Source organism: Saccopteryx bilineata, chromosome 4 (assembly GCF_036850765.1).
Source record: "Saccopteryx bilineata isolate mSacBil1 chromosome 4, mSacBil1_pri_phased_curated, whole genome shotgun sequence".
NCBI classification, from domain to species: Eukaryota; Metazoa; Chordata; class Mammalia; order Chiroptera; family Emballonuridae; genus Saccopteryx; species Saccopteryx bilineata.
In genome coordinates this window covers 137,972,584-137,991,036 of record NC_089493.1, presented here as the reverse complement: position 1 = coordinate 137,991,036, position 18,453 = coordinate 137,972,584, and the positions used below count along the sequence as shown (strand labels likewise).

At 41.1% G+C, this 18,453-nt stretch overlaps 1 protein-coding gene across 1 annotated transcript in view; it reads right to left on the bottom strand.

The window, feature by feature from the left end:
- Positions 1-18,006, bottom strand: part of BLVRA (biliverdin reductase A) — a 91,839-nt gene extending 73,833 nt beyond the window's left edge. The window contains exon 1 of the mRNA XM_066276537.1: positions 17,850-18,006. The gene's annotated coding sequence lies outside the window, so the exon portion shown is untranslated. The remainder of the gene's footprint in view (positions 1-17,849) is intronic.
- Between the last annotated feature and the right edge of the window lie 447 nt (positions 18,007-18,453).

The window sequence follows — 18,453 nt, the reverse complement described above, 5'->3', positions numbered from 1 at the left end:
TATAGTTTGCATTGGGTGTGGGGGACAGGCTGTAACCTCTCAAGTCCTCATACCCTGAGGCTTAGTTTTAAGACCAAGCCTTTCCCACCCTTTTAATACTAAGATTTTTTCAACATCTTTCTAACACTAAGATCTTCTCAAAACTAAGCTTTTCCCCACACTCTTGACTGTTGCATGATGTGGGCTGGTGCACTCTTATGAGGAATCCCATTTATGCCTCAGATAAGTGGCTTTGTATCAGACTTTCTTATTTGTATATTGGCTTAAAGGCTTTAATTTCTACACTATAAGATAAGGCAGATGGGGAGGTGGGCGGTAGGGGGGTGTTGGTCAAATAAGTTTGTAAATAATAATATATATGTTTGCTCGTTTATAGTTTGCACTGGATGTGGGGGGACAGGCTGTAAGCAGGCAGGATTCTTATAGCCTAAGGCTTAGTTTTAAGACTAAGCCTTTCCCACTCTTTTTGATGTAGGGTGGTACACTCTCATGAGGAATCCCATTATGCCTCAGATAAGTGACTTTGTATCAGAGACTTCCTTGTTTGTATATTGGATTAAAGTTTTTTATTTTACACTATAAAATGGGGCAGAGAAGCCCATGCTGGAGGAGAGCAGAGAAAGGCCACGTGGAGGAGAGGAAAAGCAGCCAAGATGGTGGAGTGCTGAAGGAAAAGCCAGTTTGTACAGAGTTTGTGCAGAGAGAAGGAGATGGGGAACAGAGGTGAATAAGGCTAGTGAGCTAGAAACCTTTGATTCTAGGAAAATCGGTTAAGTCAGTAGCTTTGTGAGCACTGAATGAGTGAGTTTTGGAGCCCAGTGTGTGTTTTTACTTGCCCGCAGATTGCAAGCTAGGATTAAAGGTAATGGCCCACCAGTTCTTTGCTCCGTTGTTTCATTACTGTCTGTCCGAATCCAATGTGAACCTCCATGGGCCAGGAGGCTGTGATGGTGGCCGTGGCTACTGGCTTTACAGGGTGGCTCTCTCGCTCAGATCCTGCCATTATCATTGCAGTGGAGAGGCAGCCAAGATGACAGAGTACTGAAGGAGAAGCCAGTTTATGCAGAGTTAGTGAAAAGAGAAGGAGATGAGAAACAGAGGTGAATAAGGCTGGTGGTGAGGAAGGAAACCACCCTAGAGATAAGAGGTTTCAAAGATATTTTATAATTTAGGTCAAGCATTCAGAGAGAGTATGTAAATATGATTTTTATACTTGTGTGTAATTTACAACAGCTCAAGATGTCCAATCGATCATCGATCATATTCCTGCTTCGGAAGGGCTGTTATATTGTAAATGGAGAGGTTTTCATACTTAGAAGGTTTTGAATAGAAGGAGGAAGGAGACTTGGACCCCCTCCCTTCTCCACACCTGGGTGAAAGAAGGTAAGACAGCCAGGAATGTAGGAGGAAGAAGGGAGATTTGAGTAGCCCTTTCCTCTCCCCTTTCTTCCTCCTTAATGGGTTGTTGGGCAGATAAAATGTATTATGCTCACTTTGTTAAAGATTACGCTGCCCACGAGGAGGCCGTTGCCCAGGTGATATTAATGTGTGTTGGGGTGGGCTAAAGGCAGGCAGAATCCTTGTAGCCTGGGGCTTGATTTTGGGATTAAGCCTTTCTTACCCTTTTTTGATGTGGGGGGGGTACAATCCAATCATGCCTCAGAGAAGTGACTTTGTATTAGAGACTTCCCTGTTTTGTATATTGGATTAAGAGTTTGGATTTCTACACTATAAAATGGGGACGGAACGGGAGCTTGCTCTTGGTTCCTGAGATTATCATTAGAGGAGGGAGCAAAGCAGAGAGCAGAAAGAGGCCATGTGGCCAGGAGAAGCAGCCAAGATGGCGGAGTGCTGAGTGAGATGCCAGTTTGTACAGAGTTTGTATCTGGGATAAGGAAGGAGATGGGGAACTGAGGAGAATAAGGCTGGTGAGCTAGAAACCTTTGATTCTAGGAAACTCGGATAAGTCAGTGGCTTTGTGAGCACTGAATGTGATTGGGTTTTGGAGCCCAGTGTGTGTTTTTACTTGCCCGCCGGGTGCAAGCTAGGATTAAAGACTATGGCCCACCAGTTTGTGGCTCCGTTGTTTCTTTACCGACTGTCCGAATCCAATGCGAACCTGCATAGGCCAGAAGGCTGCTGTGATAGTGGCCCTGGCCGTGCCTACTGGCTTTACATGGGTGATTTACAAATGATTATCCTCTGGCATCCTGTAAGCCCCCTCCTATTCTGAAATCATATGATTGATGAATATACCTCAAGACAAAGGAATCACGAGACCCATGTGTTGTAAGGTACCAAAAAGCTGCAAATTAATGATATTCTAAGAAGAAAAGGTCAGGCTTTCCTGTCCTTTCCTTGGAAAATGGAGGAAAAGGAATGTAGAAGTCTCCTGACTTACAAGGACGACTAGGGTCATTTGGTCTTAAATTCTCCGAAAGGATTAAGGTTAACTGAGAAACTTCTCTTTCAATAGGAAGCATAATTTACATACCACCTTGCATTGATTGTAGTTCCTTCCTTTCCTGGAATCTTGAGAGTAGAATACCTCTAGGCTAGTGAGGGAAGAGGAACCCTGAAAGAGTTGTAAATATCTTTGATTGTGTTTCCTTGAAAGTCTTAATGTTTCTGTGTACCTGTAAGGCCAAGAGCCGCCATCGTGACCATTCACATGCAGGTTCCCATTGGATTCGGGCAGACGATAAAGAAATGGCGGAGTCAGAGGATGGGGAGCCATCATATTTATTGGTGTCTCACCAAGACAGGCAAACCACAAAAGAAGACAAGGGAAAAGCAGAAAACCAGCTCTTCCCATGAAGGGCAAGGGATCAGGGGAGCCCCTGCAATTGTGATAGCAGGAACTGTGTGTCCGAGCTCCTGGTCTGTCCCACTTTATAGTGTAGAAAACCAAAATCCCTTAATCCAATATACAAACAAGGAAGTCTCTGATACAAAGTCACTTATCCAAGGCATAATTGGATTCCTCATGAGAGTGCACCACCCAGATCATACAATCAGTCAAGGGTGTGGGGAAAAGCTTAGTCCCAAAACCAAACCTCAGGCTACAACGACCTGGCCTGCTTACAGCCTGTCCCCCACACCCATTATAAGTCACAAGCGAGCAAACATATATATCATGTTTACAAACTTATTTGACCAACAGTACCCCCTAGACAAATGTTATAATCTTGTTAATGATTGTGCCATAATATCATGCTCTCCTCCACCCGTGTGTGATTAAGGGTATTGTAAAGCCAGGAGCCAGGGCCAAGGCCACCATCAGAGCTGGCCAGCCCTTGCAGGTTCGCATTGGATTCGGACAGTCGGTAAAGAAACAACGGAGCCACAAACTGGTGGGCTGTCATCTTTAATTCTAGCTTGCACCCGGCGGGCAAGTAAAAATACACACTGGGCTCCAAAACCCACTCACATTCAGTGCTCACAAAGCCACTGACTTATCCGAGTTTCCTAGAATCAAAGGTTTCTAGCTCACCAGCCTTATGTCCTCTGTTCCCCATCTCCTTCCTTATCCTAGATACAAACACTACACAAACTGGCATCTCACTCAGCACTCCACCATCTTGGCTGCTTCTCCTGGCCTCCTCCACGTGGCCTCTTTCTGCTCTCTGCTCTGCTCTCTCCTCTAATGATAATCTCAGGAACCAAGCTCCCGTTCTACCACTATTTTATAGTGAAGATTCAAATACCTTAATCCAATATACAAAATAGGGAAGTCTCTAATACAAAGTCACTTTCTGAGGCATGACTGGATTGTACCACCCCACATCAAAAAGGGTAGGAAAGGCTTAATCCCAAAACCAAGCCCCAGGCTACAAGGATTCTGCCTGCCCACCCCAACACACATTAATATCACCTGGGCAACGGCCTCCTCATGTTATCTTTAACAAAGTGAGCTTAATACATTTTATCTGCCCAACAGGTATATAAGCAGCCCCTGAACTATTTTTAGGAACTGCACAATTTGAGCCTGCAGCTGCCCTGTGTCGGCCATATGCCCTGGCCGGCATATTTAAATTGTCCTCCTTTAATAAAACTGTTCAAAATTTATCTGGACAGGGTGACTCTACATGGACTCAATGAAGTGAGGTACGGTGCCTTTCAGAATCTGAGGTGCAGTACTTTATAACACATGAATGTGAACTTACATTCTGTAAAGGGTATACACTGTATAAGATGTAAGAAATCTAATTTCAGGAAGCACGTGTCTTTGGAGCCATAGCCCCACGTGCTTTGCTGGCTTTTATTAATAAATTCTCTTTTTCCTCTTATAGTTATTTGAGTGTCAATCCTGCGAGGTTTTGCTCTCCTGCAACAGTGGGGCCTTTGATTCTAGGAAACTCGGATGAGTCAGTGGCTTTGGGAGCCCTGAATGGAAAGGGAAGTGTTTTCCCACTGTGTGTATTTCTCGACCGCCAGGTGCAAGCTAGGATGAAAGGTAATGGCCCACCACTTCTTGGCTTCATTGTTTCATTATGGCCGGTAGCCATGGCCACCATCACAGCGGCTTTGATTCAGACAGAGGGTAATTGACCTCTGTTCCCCATCTTCTCTCTGCACAAACTCTGCACAAATTGGCTTCTCTTTCAGCACTCCGCCATTTTGGCTGCTTCTCTACAATGCTAATTCAGAAACCAAGAGAGAGCAAGCCTCCAGTCTGCCCCATTTTATAGTGTAGAAATCAAAACCTTTAAGACAATATACAAATAAGGAAGTCTCTGATACAAAGTCACTTATCTGAGACATAAATGGGATTCCTCATAAGAGTACGCCACTCACATCATGCAACAGTCAAGGATGTGGGGGAAAGTTTACTTTTGAAAAGATCTTAGTATTAAGAGGGTGGGAAAGGCTTAGTCTTAAAACTAAGCCTTAGAGGATGACATCAGAGTAATGGCGGGGTAGGAAGCGATACCGATAAATCTCCCCCAAAACTCAACAAGATCTTCAACCAGAAACAGAAAAACCTATACTTGGAGCCTCCAGATGCTTCGCAATACACCAGCAGGTATGGTCGAGTGAAAAATTGGCTAAATATATAACCAAACCCCGAAGGAAATAGGGAGTAAGAAATGCTCCGCCTTCCTCACTAACCTAAACAGGGCGGCTTTCTCTGGTAACTGTGAATATAGAAACTGAGGCGGGCAAAGGGGGTGAATAGATCGAGGCCGCGGCACAAACGGCCGAATCAGGCTGTGGCACGGAGATCCAAGCCGAGGAAAAACTGATCCTGTGGCAACCCGGGCAATACAAGCTAACACTCGCGCCAAACCCAAACAAAGAAAGACAAGCAGGGCAGCCATTTTACCCGATCTCCTGGTTGGTGCGCAGTTAGTGGGCGAGAGATTTCTTCCTAAGCCCCGGGAGTGGGTACCTGTGTTACACCACCGAAAGGCAGAGTCAGAGACCTCTCTGTGGGCCGAAAGCAGAATCTCTAGGCAGCCCCAGCGCCCTGGGAAAGCCGCACACGGGAGGAAGCGAGAACTAATTCCAACGGTGGAAATTTTCCGTGCTGGTGGGGGTTTCACTCAGAGGGAAACGCGGCCGGCCTTATATCCTGGTCTGCGCGCGCAGATAGGGAGTGAGAGATTACTCCGAGTGCCTCGGCAGTGTGCGCCAGTGTTATCGCACAAAGGGGCAGAGTCAGGGGCCTTGGTGTGGGCCAAAGCGGAATCTCGGGCTGCCCCAGCGCCTTGAAAAACCCACGCACGGGGACAGAGCGAAAGACAATTCCAACGCTGCAACTTTTCCATGCGGTTGGGGGTTTCACTCAGAGCATGAGACTGCTGGCCGGATATCCTGGTCTGCGCGCCAGACAGTGAGTGAGAGTTTCCTCCAAGCGCCCCGGAAGTGGGCGCCCACCTGTGTTACAAGAAAGAGTGGCAGAGCCAGAGGTCTTTGAGTGGGCGGAAAGCCCGCCTGATTATGCTAGCAGCTCTGACTGACTGAGCCTTACCCAGAGCCCTGTGCTGAGTGGAAATAGAGTGGGGAGTTGCCAGCTCTTTGAGCCTCTTACTATCCAGGCAGAGGCAGCAGCAACCCCATAGCTGGATTATCAGGCTACTAATTGAGGAAGGAAAGACTAGGAGAAAGGCTCCAGGAACACGGACTCTCTCACTGTCGGAGCCTATAAATGTTAATGAGCCTCGACTGCCAACGAGACTAAAGCACAATACATGACATTGCCATAGAGACTTATAAACTGCAAACCTCTACCTGAGCGTGCCAAAGGGGCAGAACCCGGGGTACAGAGTCACCGACCAGGAAGAGGGAGAGAAAAGAAAAAGCAAGAAGATAACCTCTAAAAATCAAGAATAATCTGCAGACTTTATAACCTATCCCATTTTATTATATTTGTTTGTTTGTTTCTCTTATCTTCATTCTTGATACTTTTTTTTCCTCCTCCAATTTGGCCAATTAACTCTCTACCGGTCTTACTCTCTCCTCTCCTTGAACTACACTACCCATAAGTGTTACATCTCCCATTATCTTTTCTCTCCTCTTCCTTTCTCTCTATGAGGGTTGTACTCCAAAACCCTTAACTCTCTCTCTCTCTCTCTCCTTTCTTTTTTCTTCTTTTACTGGTTCCCTCTTTTTTTCTCTCTCTCTCTTTCTTTTCTCCCTCTATATTAGTTTCTTCCTTTCTCCTTTACATCTCCTCTCATTCAAACCTCAATAACTAACAAATTATCTTATCTGGGACTCAAACTTATGTTTGTGGCATTTTGGGGGGTTTTTACTTCACCTTTTTAACTCACTAGCAGTGCTCCCATCCCTGGCTCTCCATTTTATCTAGTTCTTGTTCCACTAAATACAATAGTAATTTTTTAATTTGTCCCCCCATTTTTCTGTTTTCCTCTTATTCCTCTCATCATAAATCTTAGACAACCAACACCTAAAAGCAAATCATTTTATTCTTGACCCAAATTTTTTCCTTATTTGCTTTTTGTGGGTCCATACCCCTTTTTTTTTCTTTTTTTTTCTTTTTTTTTCTTTTTTTTGCCCCTTTATTACTTTTCCCCAATTCAGGCCCTCCATCACAGGCATTGCTTGTTATAATTCACAGTTCACCACAAGATTTTCTCAAGAAAGAGGGGAGAGGAGAGGAGAGGAAAAAAGGAGGGGGGGAATAATTTCCTTTTTTAAAAATTTTTATTTTATTTTATTTTTCTTTATTTCATTATTAATTTTTTTAAAAAAAACTCTTTTCAATTTTTTATTTTTTTAACTTTTTATTCTTTATTAAATCTCATTAATACTATCAACAAAACCACCCTCAGATGCCATTAAGGAAGAGAAAATCAAATATCATGGATACAAAAGAAAGAGAGGTAACACAGCTAGATGAGGAAAAATCTATGGAGAAAAAATTTAATATATTGGAAACCTTGGAGCTAAATGACAGAGAATTCAAGATAGAAATCCTAAAAATCCTCCGAGATATACAAGAAAACACAGAAAGGCAATTTAGGGAGCCCAGAAAACAACTCAATGAACACAAAGAATATATGTCCAAGGAAATTGAAACTATAAAAACAAATCAAACAGAGATGAAAAACTCAATTCACGAGCTAAAAAACGAAGTAACAAGCTTAGCTAATAGAACAGGTCAGATAGAAGAGAGGATTAGTGAAATAGAAGACAAGCAACTTGAGGCACAACAGAGAGAAGAAGAAAGAGACTCAAAAATTAAAAAAAAATGAGATAGCCCTACAAGAATTATCTGACTCCATCAAAAAGAATAACATAAGAATAATAGGTATATCAGAGGGAGAAGAGAGAGAAAATGGAATGGAGAACATACTCAAACAAATAATAGATGAGAACTTCCCAAGCCTGTGGAAAGAACTAAAGCCTCAACGTCAAGAAGCAAACAGAACTCCGAGTTTCCTTAACCCCAACAAACCTACTCCAAGGCATATCATAATGCAATTGACACAAACCAACAGCAAAGAAAAAATTCTCAAGGCAGCCAGGGAAAAGAAGAATACAACATATAAAGAAAGGCCCATTAGATTATCATCAGATTTCTCAGCAGAAACTCTAAAAGCTAGAAGAGAGTGGACCCAAATATTTAAAGTCCTGAAAGAGAGGAACTTTCAGCCACGAATACTATACCCATCAAAGCTATCCTTCAAATATGAAGGAGAAATAAAAACATTCACAGATACAGAAAAGATGAGGGAATTTATCATCAGAAAACCCCCACTCCAGGAATTACTAAAGGGGGTTCTCCAATCAGATACAAAGAACAAAAAAAAAAAACAGAGCCACAAGTAAAAGCTCCAAGAAGAACACAATAAAACCAAATTTAAACTGTGACAACAACAAAAAGAAAGGGGGGGAGAAGATGGAGATTAACAGTAGCAAAGGACGATGGAGTGCAAAAGTACTCACAAGATAGTCCACAACAATGAACAGGGTAGAAACCCTTTTCATTACTTAATGGTAACCACCACTGAAAAAACCACCACAGAAGCACATGATTTTAAAAAGATAGCAACAGAGGAAAGATGTATGGAATACAACCAAATAAAAACAAAAGATAGAAAAACAAAAGAGAAAGATCAAACAAGACACAAAACTACCAGAAAGCAAGATATAAAATGGCAATAGGGAACTCACAAGTGTCAATAATTACACTAAATGTAAATGGATTAAACTCACCAATAAAAAGGCACAGAGTAGAAGAATGGATTAAAAAAGAAAATCCAACTGTATGCTGCCTACAGGAAACTCATCTAAGTAACAAGGATAAAAACAAATTCAAAGTGAAAGGCTAGAAAACAATACTCCAAGTAAATATCATCCAAAATTAAGCAGGTGTAGCAATACTCATATCGGATAATGCTGACTACAAGACAACAAAAGTACTCAGAGACAAAAATGGCCATTTCATAATGGCTAAGGGGACACTGAATCAAGAAGACATAACAATTCTTAATATATATGCACCAAACCAAGGAGCACCAAAATATATAAGGCAGCTGCTTATTGATCTTAAAACAAAAACTGACAAAAATACAATCATACTTGGAGACCTCAATACACCGCTGACGGCTCTAGATCGGTCATCCAAACAGAGAATCAACAAAGACATAGTGGCCTTAAACAAAACACTAGAGCACCTGGATATGATAGACATCTACAGGACATTTCATCCCAAAGTGACTGAGTATACATTTTTCTCCAGTGTACATGGATCATTCTCAAGAATTGACCATATGTTGGGCCACAAAAACAACATCAGCAAATTCAGAAAAATTGAAGTTGTACCAAGCATATTTTCTGATCATAAAGCCTTGAAACTAGAATTCAACTGCAAAAAATAGGAAAAAATCCCACAAAAATGTGGAAACTAAACAACATACTTTTAAAAAATGAATGGGTCAAAGAAGAAATAAGTGCAGAGATCAAAAGATATATACAGACTAATGAAAATGACAATACGACATATCAGAATCTATGGGATGCAGCAAAAGCAGTGATAAGAGGGAAGTTCATATCACTTCAGGCATATATGAACAAACAAGAGAGAGCCCAAGTGAATCACTTAACTTCCCACCTTAAGGAACTAGAAAAAGAAGAACAAAGAAAACCCAAAACCAGCCGAAAAAAGGAGATAATAAAAATCAGAGCAGAAATAAATGAATTAGAGAACAGAAAAACTATAGAAAAAATTAACAGAACAAGGAGCTGGTTCTTTGAAAAGATCAACAAAATTGACAAACCCTTGGCAAGACTTACCAAGGAAAAAAGAGAAAGAACTCATATAAACAAAATCCAAAATGAAAGAGGAGAAATCACCACGAACACCATAGATATACAAAGAATTATTGTAGAATACTATGAAAAACTTTATGCCACTAAATTCAACAACCTAGAAGAAATGGATAAATTCCTAGAACAATACAACCTTCCTAGACTGAGTCAAGAAGAAGCAGAAAGCCTAAACAGACCTATCAGTAGAGAAGAAATAGAAAAAACCATTAAAAACCTCCCCAAAAATAAAAGTCCAGGCCCTGACGGCTATACCAGCGAATTTTATCAAACATTCAAAGAAGACTTGGTTCCTATTCTACTCAAAGTCTTCCAAAAAATTGAAGAAGAAGCAATACTTCCAAACACATTTTATGAGGCCAACATAACCCTCATACCAAAACCAGGCAAGGATGGCACAAAAAAAGAAAACTACAGACCAATATCTCTAATGAATACAGATGCTAAAATACTAAACAAAATACTAGCAAATCGAATACAACAACATATTAAAAAAATAATACATCATGATCAAGTGGGATTCATCCCAGAATCTCAAGGATGGTTCAACATACGTAAAACGGTTAACGTAATACACCATATCAACAAAACAAAGAACAAAAACCAAATGATATTATCAATAGACGCAGAAAAGGCTTTTGATAAAATACAACACAATTTTATGTTTAAGACTCTCAACAAAATGGGTTTAGAAGGAAAATATCTCAACATGATAAAGGCCATATATGATAAACCATCAGCTAACATCATATTAAATGGCACAAAACTGAAAGCTTTCCCCCTTAAATCAGGAACAAGACAGGGTTGTCCACTCTCTCCACTCTTATTTAATGTGGTACTAGAGGTTCTAGCCAGAGCAATCAGACAAGACAAAGAAATAAAAGGCATCCATATCGGAAAAGAAGAAGTAAAGGTATCACTTTTTGCAGATATATGATCCTATACATCGAAAACCCCAAAGAATCCACAAAAAGACTACTAGAAACAATAAGCCAATACAGTAAGGTCGCAGGATACAAAATTAACATACAGAAGTCAATAGCCTTTCTATATGCCAACAATGAAACAATTGAGAACGAACTCAAAAGAATAATCCCCTTCACGATTGCAACAAAAAAAAATAAAATACTTAGGAATAAACATAACAAAGAATGTAAAGGACTTATATAATGAATACTATAAACCATTGTTAAGGGAAATCGAAAAAGATATAATGAGATGGAAGAATATACCTTGTTCTTGGCTAGGAAGAATAAATATAATCAAGATGGCCATATTACCCAAAGCAATATACAAATTTAATGCAATTCCCATCAAACTTCCAATGATGTTTTTTAAAGAAATAGAGCAAAAAATCATCAGATTTATATGGAACTATAAAAAACCCCAAATAGCCAAAGCAATCCTAAAGAAAAAGAATGAAGCTGGGGGCATTACAATACCTGACTTCAAACTATATTATAGGGCCACGACAATCAAAACAGCATGGTATTGGCAGAAAAATAGACACTCAGACCAATGGAACAGAATAGAAAGTCCAGAAATAAAACCACATATATATAGTCAAATAATTTTTGACAAAGGGGCCAAGAACACACAATGGAGAAAAGAAAGCCTCTTCAATAAATGGTGCTGGGAAAACTGGAAAGCCACATGCAAAAGAATGAAACTGGACTACAGTCTCTCCCCCTGTACAAAAATTAACTCAAAATGGATCAAAGATCTAAACATAAGACCTGAAACAATTAAGTACATAGAAGAAGACATAGGTACTCAACTCATGGACCTGGGTTTTAAAGAGCATTTTATGAATTTGACTCCACAGGCAAGAGAAGTGAAGGCAAAAATTAATGAATGGGACTACATCAGACTAAGAAGTTTTTGTTCAGCAAGAGAAACTGATAGCAAAATAAACAGAAAGCCAACTAAATGGGAAATGATATTTTCAAACAACAGCTCAGGTAAGGGCCTAATATCCAAAATATACAAAGAACTCATAAAACTCAACAGCAAACAAACAATCCAATAAAAAAATGGGAAGAGGACTTGAACAGACACTTCTCCCAGGAAGAAATACAAATGGCCAACAGATATATGAAAAGATGCTCATCTTCTTTAGCTATTAGAGAAATGCAAATCAAAACGGCAATGAGATACCACCTCACACCTGTTAGATTAGCTATTATTAGCAAGACAGGTAATAGCAAATGTTGGAGAGGCTGTGGAGCAAAAGGAACCCTCATACACTGTTGGTGGGAATGTAAAGTAGTACAACCATTATGGAAGAAAGTATGGTGGTTCCTCAAAAAACTGAAAATAGAATTACCTTATGACCCAGCAATCCCTCTACTGGGTATATACCCCAAAAACTCAGAAACATTGATACGTAAAGACACATGCAGCCCCATGTTTATTGCAGCATTGTTCACAGTGGCCAGGACATGGAAACAACCAAAAAGCCCGTCAATAGATGACTGGATAAAGAAGATGTGGCACATATACACTATGGAATACTACTCAGCCATAAGAAATGATGACATCAGAACATTTACAGCAAAATGGTGGAATCTTGATAAGATGATACGAAACGAAATAAGTAAATCAGAAAAAACCAGGAACTGCATTATTCCATACGTAGGTGAGACATAAAAGTGAAACTAAGAGACATTGATAAGAGTGTGGTGGTTGGGGGGGGGGGAAGGGGGGAATGGGAGAGGGAAAGGGAAAGGGGGAGGGGGAGGGGCACAAAAAAAAAACACAAGATAGAAGGTGATAGAGGACAATCTGGCTTTGGGTGATGGATATGCAACATAATTGAACGACAAGATAACCTGGACTTGTTATCTTTGAATATATGTATCCTGATTTATTGATGTCACCCCATTAAAAAAATAAAATTATTATAAAAAAAAACAACAACTAAGCCTTAGGCTATAAGGACCCTGCCTGCTTACAGCCTGTCCCCACACCCAATGCAAACTATAAGTGAGCAAACATATCCATCATATTTGCAAACTTAGTTGACCCACAGGGCCAGGTGGCAGTGATGGTGGCCATGGCTACTGGCTTTACAGAACACTTGGGTAATTATCTGGGCTGTACATTAAAAAATAATGTTTTCAGTAATTTCTTTCCCTTTTCTCTTTCCATTTCTTCTTCCTACTTGATAGCAGGTCAAAATCTTGCCAGCACACAGGCTCTTCCTAGTCAAAATCTGGAAACTTTTAATGTTTCCTGAAAATCTGAAAAAAGAAAACTTACTAGAAGACGAACTCTAAAAAGCAGAGTGATAAAATGGATAAGCTTTCTTATCAGATCGTTGTGATGCTTTGCTTCCATTTTTATGTCTCCCCTGGAGCTTACAACAAAGTGGACAAGTCAGATAACAAAATGTACAAATATGAGGAGTTTATAACAGTAGTGAGCCAACTCTATCAAGCAAAGCTATCATTTAAAATTGAAGGAAAAAATAAAGAGCTTCCCAGAGTAAAAAAAAAAAAAAAAAAAAAAAAAAAAAGACTCATAGAATTCACTACCACCAAACCAGTACAGCAAGAAATGTTAAAGGTTGGGCTATAAAAAAAGGAAAGTAATATAGAAATTGAGAGAAAGAGGGATTGTAGGTTTAAAGAATAAAATGGCAATAAATAAGTAAATATCAATAATAACCATAAATGTAAATGAAATAAATGCACCTATCAAAAGAGCCTGAGTAGCTGAATGAATATAAAAAAATGACCCATATAGCCTGACCGGGCGGTTGCACAGTGGATAGAGCATTGGACTGGGATGCAGAAGACCCAGGTTCAAGACCCCGAGGTCTCCAGCTTGAGCGCGGGCTCATCTGGTTTGAGCAAAAGCTCACCAGCTTGGACCCAAGGTCGCTGGCTCGGGCAAGGGGTTACTGACTCAGTCGGCTGAAGGCCCATGGTCAAGGCACATATGAGAAAGCAATGAATGAACAACTAAGGTGTCGCAACAATGATAATCGATGCTTCTCATCTCTCTCCGTTCCTGTCTGTCTGTCCCTATCTATCCCTCTCTGACTCACTCTGTCTCTGTTTAAAAAAAAAAAAAAATGACCCATATAAATGCCGTCTACAATAGACCCATCTCAGACACAGATACACAGATAAAAGTGAATGGATAAAAAATATATTCCATGCAAGTGGAAATGAAAAAAAGCTGGGATCGCAATCCCTTTTTTTTTTACAGAGAGAGTCAGAGACAGGGACAGACAGACAGGAATGGAGAGATGAGAAGCATCAATCATTAGTTTTTCGTTGCACACTGCAACACCTTAGTTGTTCATTGATTGCTTTCTCATATGTGCCTTGAACACGGGCCCTCAGCAGACTGAGTAAACCCTTGCTTGAGCCAGCAATTTTGGGTCCAAGTTTTTTGCTCAAACCAGATGAGCCCGCGCTCAAGCTGGCAACCTTGGGGTCTCGAACCTGGGTCCTCGGCATCCCAGTCCAATGCTCTATCCATTGCGCCACTGCTTGGTCAGGCAGAAATACTTATATCTGACAAAATAAGTCTTTAAAACAAAAGCTGTAGTAAGAGACACAAAGACAGTCATTACATACATATGATAAAGAGAACATCCATCAGGGAGATTTAACTATTGTAAATATTTATGCAACTAATATAGGAGCACCTAAATATATATAAAGCATATTTTGGCCCTGGCCGGTTGGCTCAGCGGTAGAGCGTCGGCCTGGCGTGCGGGGGACCAGGGTTCGATTCCCGGCCAGGGCACATAGGAGAAGCACCCATTTGCTTCTCCACCCCCACCCTCCTTCCTCTCTGTCTCTCTCTTCCCCTCCCGCAGTCAAGGCTCCATTGGAGCAAAGATGGCCCGGGCGCTGGGGATGGCTCCTTGGCCTCTGCCCCAGGTGCTAGAGTGGCTCTGGTCGCCGCAGAGCGACGCCCCGGAGGGGCAGAGCATCACCCCCTGGTGGGCAGAGCATCGCCCCTGGTGGGCGTGCCGGATGGATCCCGGTCGGGCACATGCGGGAGTCTGTCTGTCTCTCCCCATTTCCAGCTTCAGAAAAATACAAAAAATAAATAAAAAATAAAATAAAATAAAGCATATTTTGAAGGACATAAGGGAAAAGATCAACAGCAATGCAATCAGTAGGCAATTTTAACACCCCACTGAACTCAATGGATAGATCCTCCAGACAGAAAATGAACAAAGAAACAGCAGCCTTAAATGACATACTAGATCAGCTGGATTTATCTTCAGAGCATTTCAACCCAAAGCAGCAGAATATACATTCTTTTCAAGTGCACATAGTACATTTTCTAAGATAGATCAAATGTTAGGGCTCAAAACAAGTCTCAATAAATTTAAGAAGATTGAAATCATATCAAGCATCTTCTCTGACCATAATAGTAAGAAACTAGACATCAACTACATAAACAAAATAAAACTGAAGAACATTCAAACACTTGGAAGCTAAACAGCCATGTTATTAAACAATGAATGGGTTAACAATGAGCTCAAGGAGAAATCTAAATTTTCCTTGAAACAAATGAAAATAAGCATACAACAACCCAAAATTTATGGGGCACAGCACAAGCAATCTTGAGAAGGAAGTTCGTAGCATTACAGGCATTCCTCAAGAAAAACTCAAACAATCTAATCCTACACCTCAAAGAACTAGAAAAAGAACTAACAAAGCCAAGAAATAGGAAGTAAAAGGAAGAAAATAATAAAGATCAGAGTGGAAATAATAAAGACCAGAGTGGAAATAATTAACATAGAAACTTAAAAAAAAAATACAAAAGATCAATGAAACCAAGAGCTGGTTCTTTGAAAAGATAAATACGATTGACAAATCTTTAACTAGACTCATCAAGAAATAAAGAGGGGGGAGGGTGTTGTATTCAGTGGGACACGTGAATCCATGTTAACACAATAAATTAAAATTAATTAAAAAAAAAAAGAAATAAAGAGGACCCAAATTAATAAAATTAGAAATAAAAGAGAAGTGACAACTGACATCACAGATATACATACAAAGGATTATAAGAAAATATTATGCCAAAAATTGGACAACCAGGCCAAAATGGAGAAATTCCTAGACATATACAATCTTCCAAACCTGAACCTGGAAGTATCAGAAAGCCTGAACACACAGATTACAACCAATGAAATTGAAGCAGTAATTTAAAAACAAACAAACATGTCCTGGACTGAATTGCTTCACAGGTGAATTTTACCAAACATTCAAAGAACACCTATCCTTCTCAAACTATTCCAAAAAATTCAAGAGGAGGAAAATTTTCCAAGGCAAGAATTGTCCTAATTCCAAAACCACCAGGTAAAGACACTATAAGAAAAACAAAAACAAAAAAAAGATAGGCCAATATCACTGATGAACAGTGACACAGTGCATAGAGCCTTGGCTAGGTGTATGGACATCTCAGGTTTGATCCCTGATCAGGGCACCCAAGAGAAGCAACCATCTGCTCTTCCCCTCCCACTCCGGTTTCTCCCTCTCCCCCTCCCACAGCCAGTGGCTGAAATTGGTTTGATGCCCATGGGGTGTTGCCCGGTGGATCCAGATCGGGGCACATGCAGGAGTCTGTCTCACTATCTCCACTCAGGGGTGTCCACTTTCACCACTGTTATACAACACAGTACTAGAAGTCCTAGGCACACCAATCAGATAAGAGGAAGAACTAAAAGACATCCAGCCTGGTCTGGAAACAGGGTTGTGAATTCAATCCCAGGTCAGGGCACACACGGAAAGCAAACAAAAAATGCACAACTTAGTGGAATAACAAATACTTCCCTTCCCCCACCCCTCTCTCTCCCTTCTTCTCTCTTTCTCTCTAAAAATCAATAAAAATTAAGCCCAGGCTGGATAACTTGGTTGGTTGGAGTGTCATCCAAGAACACAAGGTTATGCTTTCAATTCCCAGGTCAGGGCACATACAGGAGCAGCCTGATGTGCCTGTCTCCCCCAAACCCCAAAAAGGCACCCAAATTGGGAAGGAAGAAATAAAACTGTCATTATTATTGATGACATGAAACCCATAGAAAATTGTCCTAACAGGTATTATCAGGAAGGCTATGCTTCCTTCAAGGCCATTAATATTTGAGGAATGAAGTTACTAGAAACAAATTTGAGACTCAACTAGAAATCAGTATAGACCTGCACTGTCCCATAAGGTAGCTACTAGAGAGATGTGATATTTAAATGTAAGTAAATTAAATATGAAACATTTCCATTATCATGGAAAGTTATATTGGATAGTACTGATAACACTTTAGTTCCCCAGCCCAAATATCTTCTGTTCTTGCATTGCCTCTGTCCCCAATATCTAGTCATATTTATTTTATATTTATTTGTTACTATTTTATGTGGTTTTATTGTAAACTACCTTAATTCTTTTGTGGAACATTTCAGGGTATCAGTCATTCGAAATATCTATATATATAAACACTGCTATTGGTGGGAGCTTAGTCTTTGTTTTTATTAGTGTGCACTTAATTCATAGAATGCTCACAAAAACGTCTATAAAATACGTAGTATTTTCCAGTTTCCAAAGAGAAAACTGTGGCCAGGAGCCGTTAGTGTCTTGCGCACTTCTAATTACCAAAGTAGTAGCGCCCCAACCTCCTGGCATGCCCTCAGATTTCCCGGGCCTAATCCATACCGTAAATTGGAGATAACTTCCATATAACCACTAGCTCAAACCCAACTGCCCCGACTACCTAGGCCGTACAGGGACGCAGCGGCCCAGTTAGATCTACATAAGAACCGAAACCACAAACATTTTGTAAATGAAATATAGATTTAATTGCTAAAATAGGTTATCTTTTGTTTACTTTAGAAAGCACGACTCTGGGGGAGCACAGCTTGATCCCTGGCCGGCAGGACCAGGGTGGCCGGCGCCACGGCCCGACAGCCGCTCCAGTCTGAGGCCCAGCCGCGCGTAGCAGCGCTGGGCTCACGCTGGCACCATTCTTCAGCTCCAGCTGGAAGGTTTTATAAAAGCCGCAGGCGACCCCCACTCCCTCCCACCTGCATTACCTGCCGAGGAGATTAGAAACTCAGATTCTTCCAGCAGCCTCCAAGCTCCGCCACCGCCCTGCAAACTGACGGGAGCCACCCAGGCTCGGCCGTCTGGGTGGAGGAGGTGTGGCTCCGCGCGGCAGCGGCGGAAGAGACAGTAGAACCCGGGGAGGGACGGGCTCCTTCCTCCGGTTTGTCCCCGGGGGCGGGCCGCAGGAGCAGTTCAGTTGGTGTGCTGGGGCTACGAAGCAGGTCCTAGAGCGGGCCAGACCTTAGTTGAAGCTGTGCCCCTACCCTGCCCTTACGCCCTGCTTGGCTGCAGTGAGTGTACCAAAGACAAAATTTAACTCCCAGGGTTGAAAGTCTTTTTAGAAGAAAGTGTTAGGCAATTGCTAGCAAAATAAGAATACCGACCCTGGGCATGGAGTCTAAACACCCAGCAGCGTGGCTAGGTTAAGGTGACCAATCGTCCTCCCTTAGGGAGGACTGTCCTTTTGTAAATTCCATCCTCCCTCAAAAAGTGTCCTCCTACGTGTCCTCCTTTTTGATATTGTAAGACTAATCTGCAAATGTCCGTATTTGATCCATGCAGAGTTGATCCATTGAGTGTGATGTGACATAT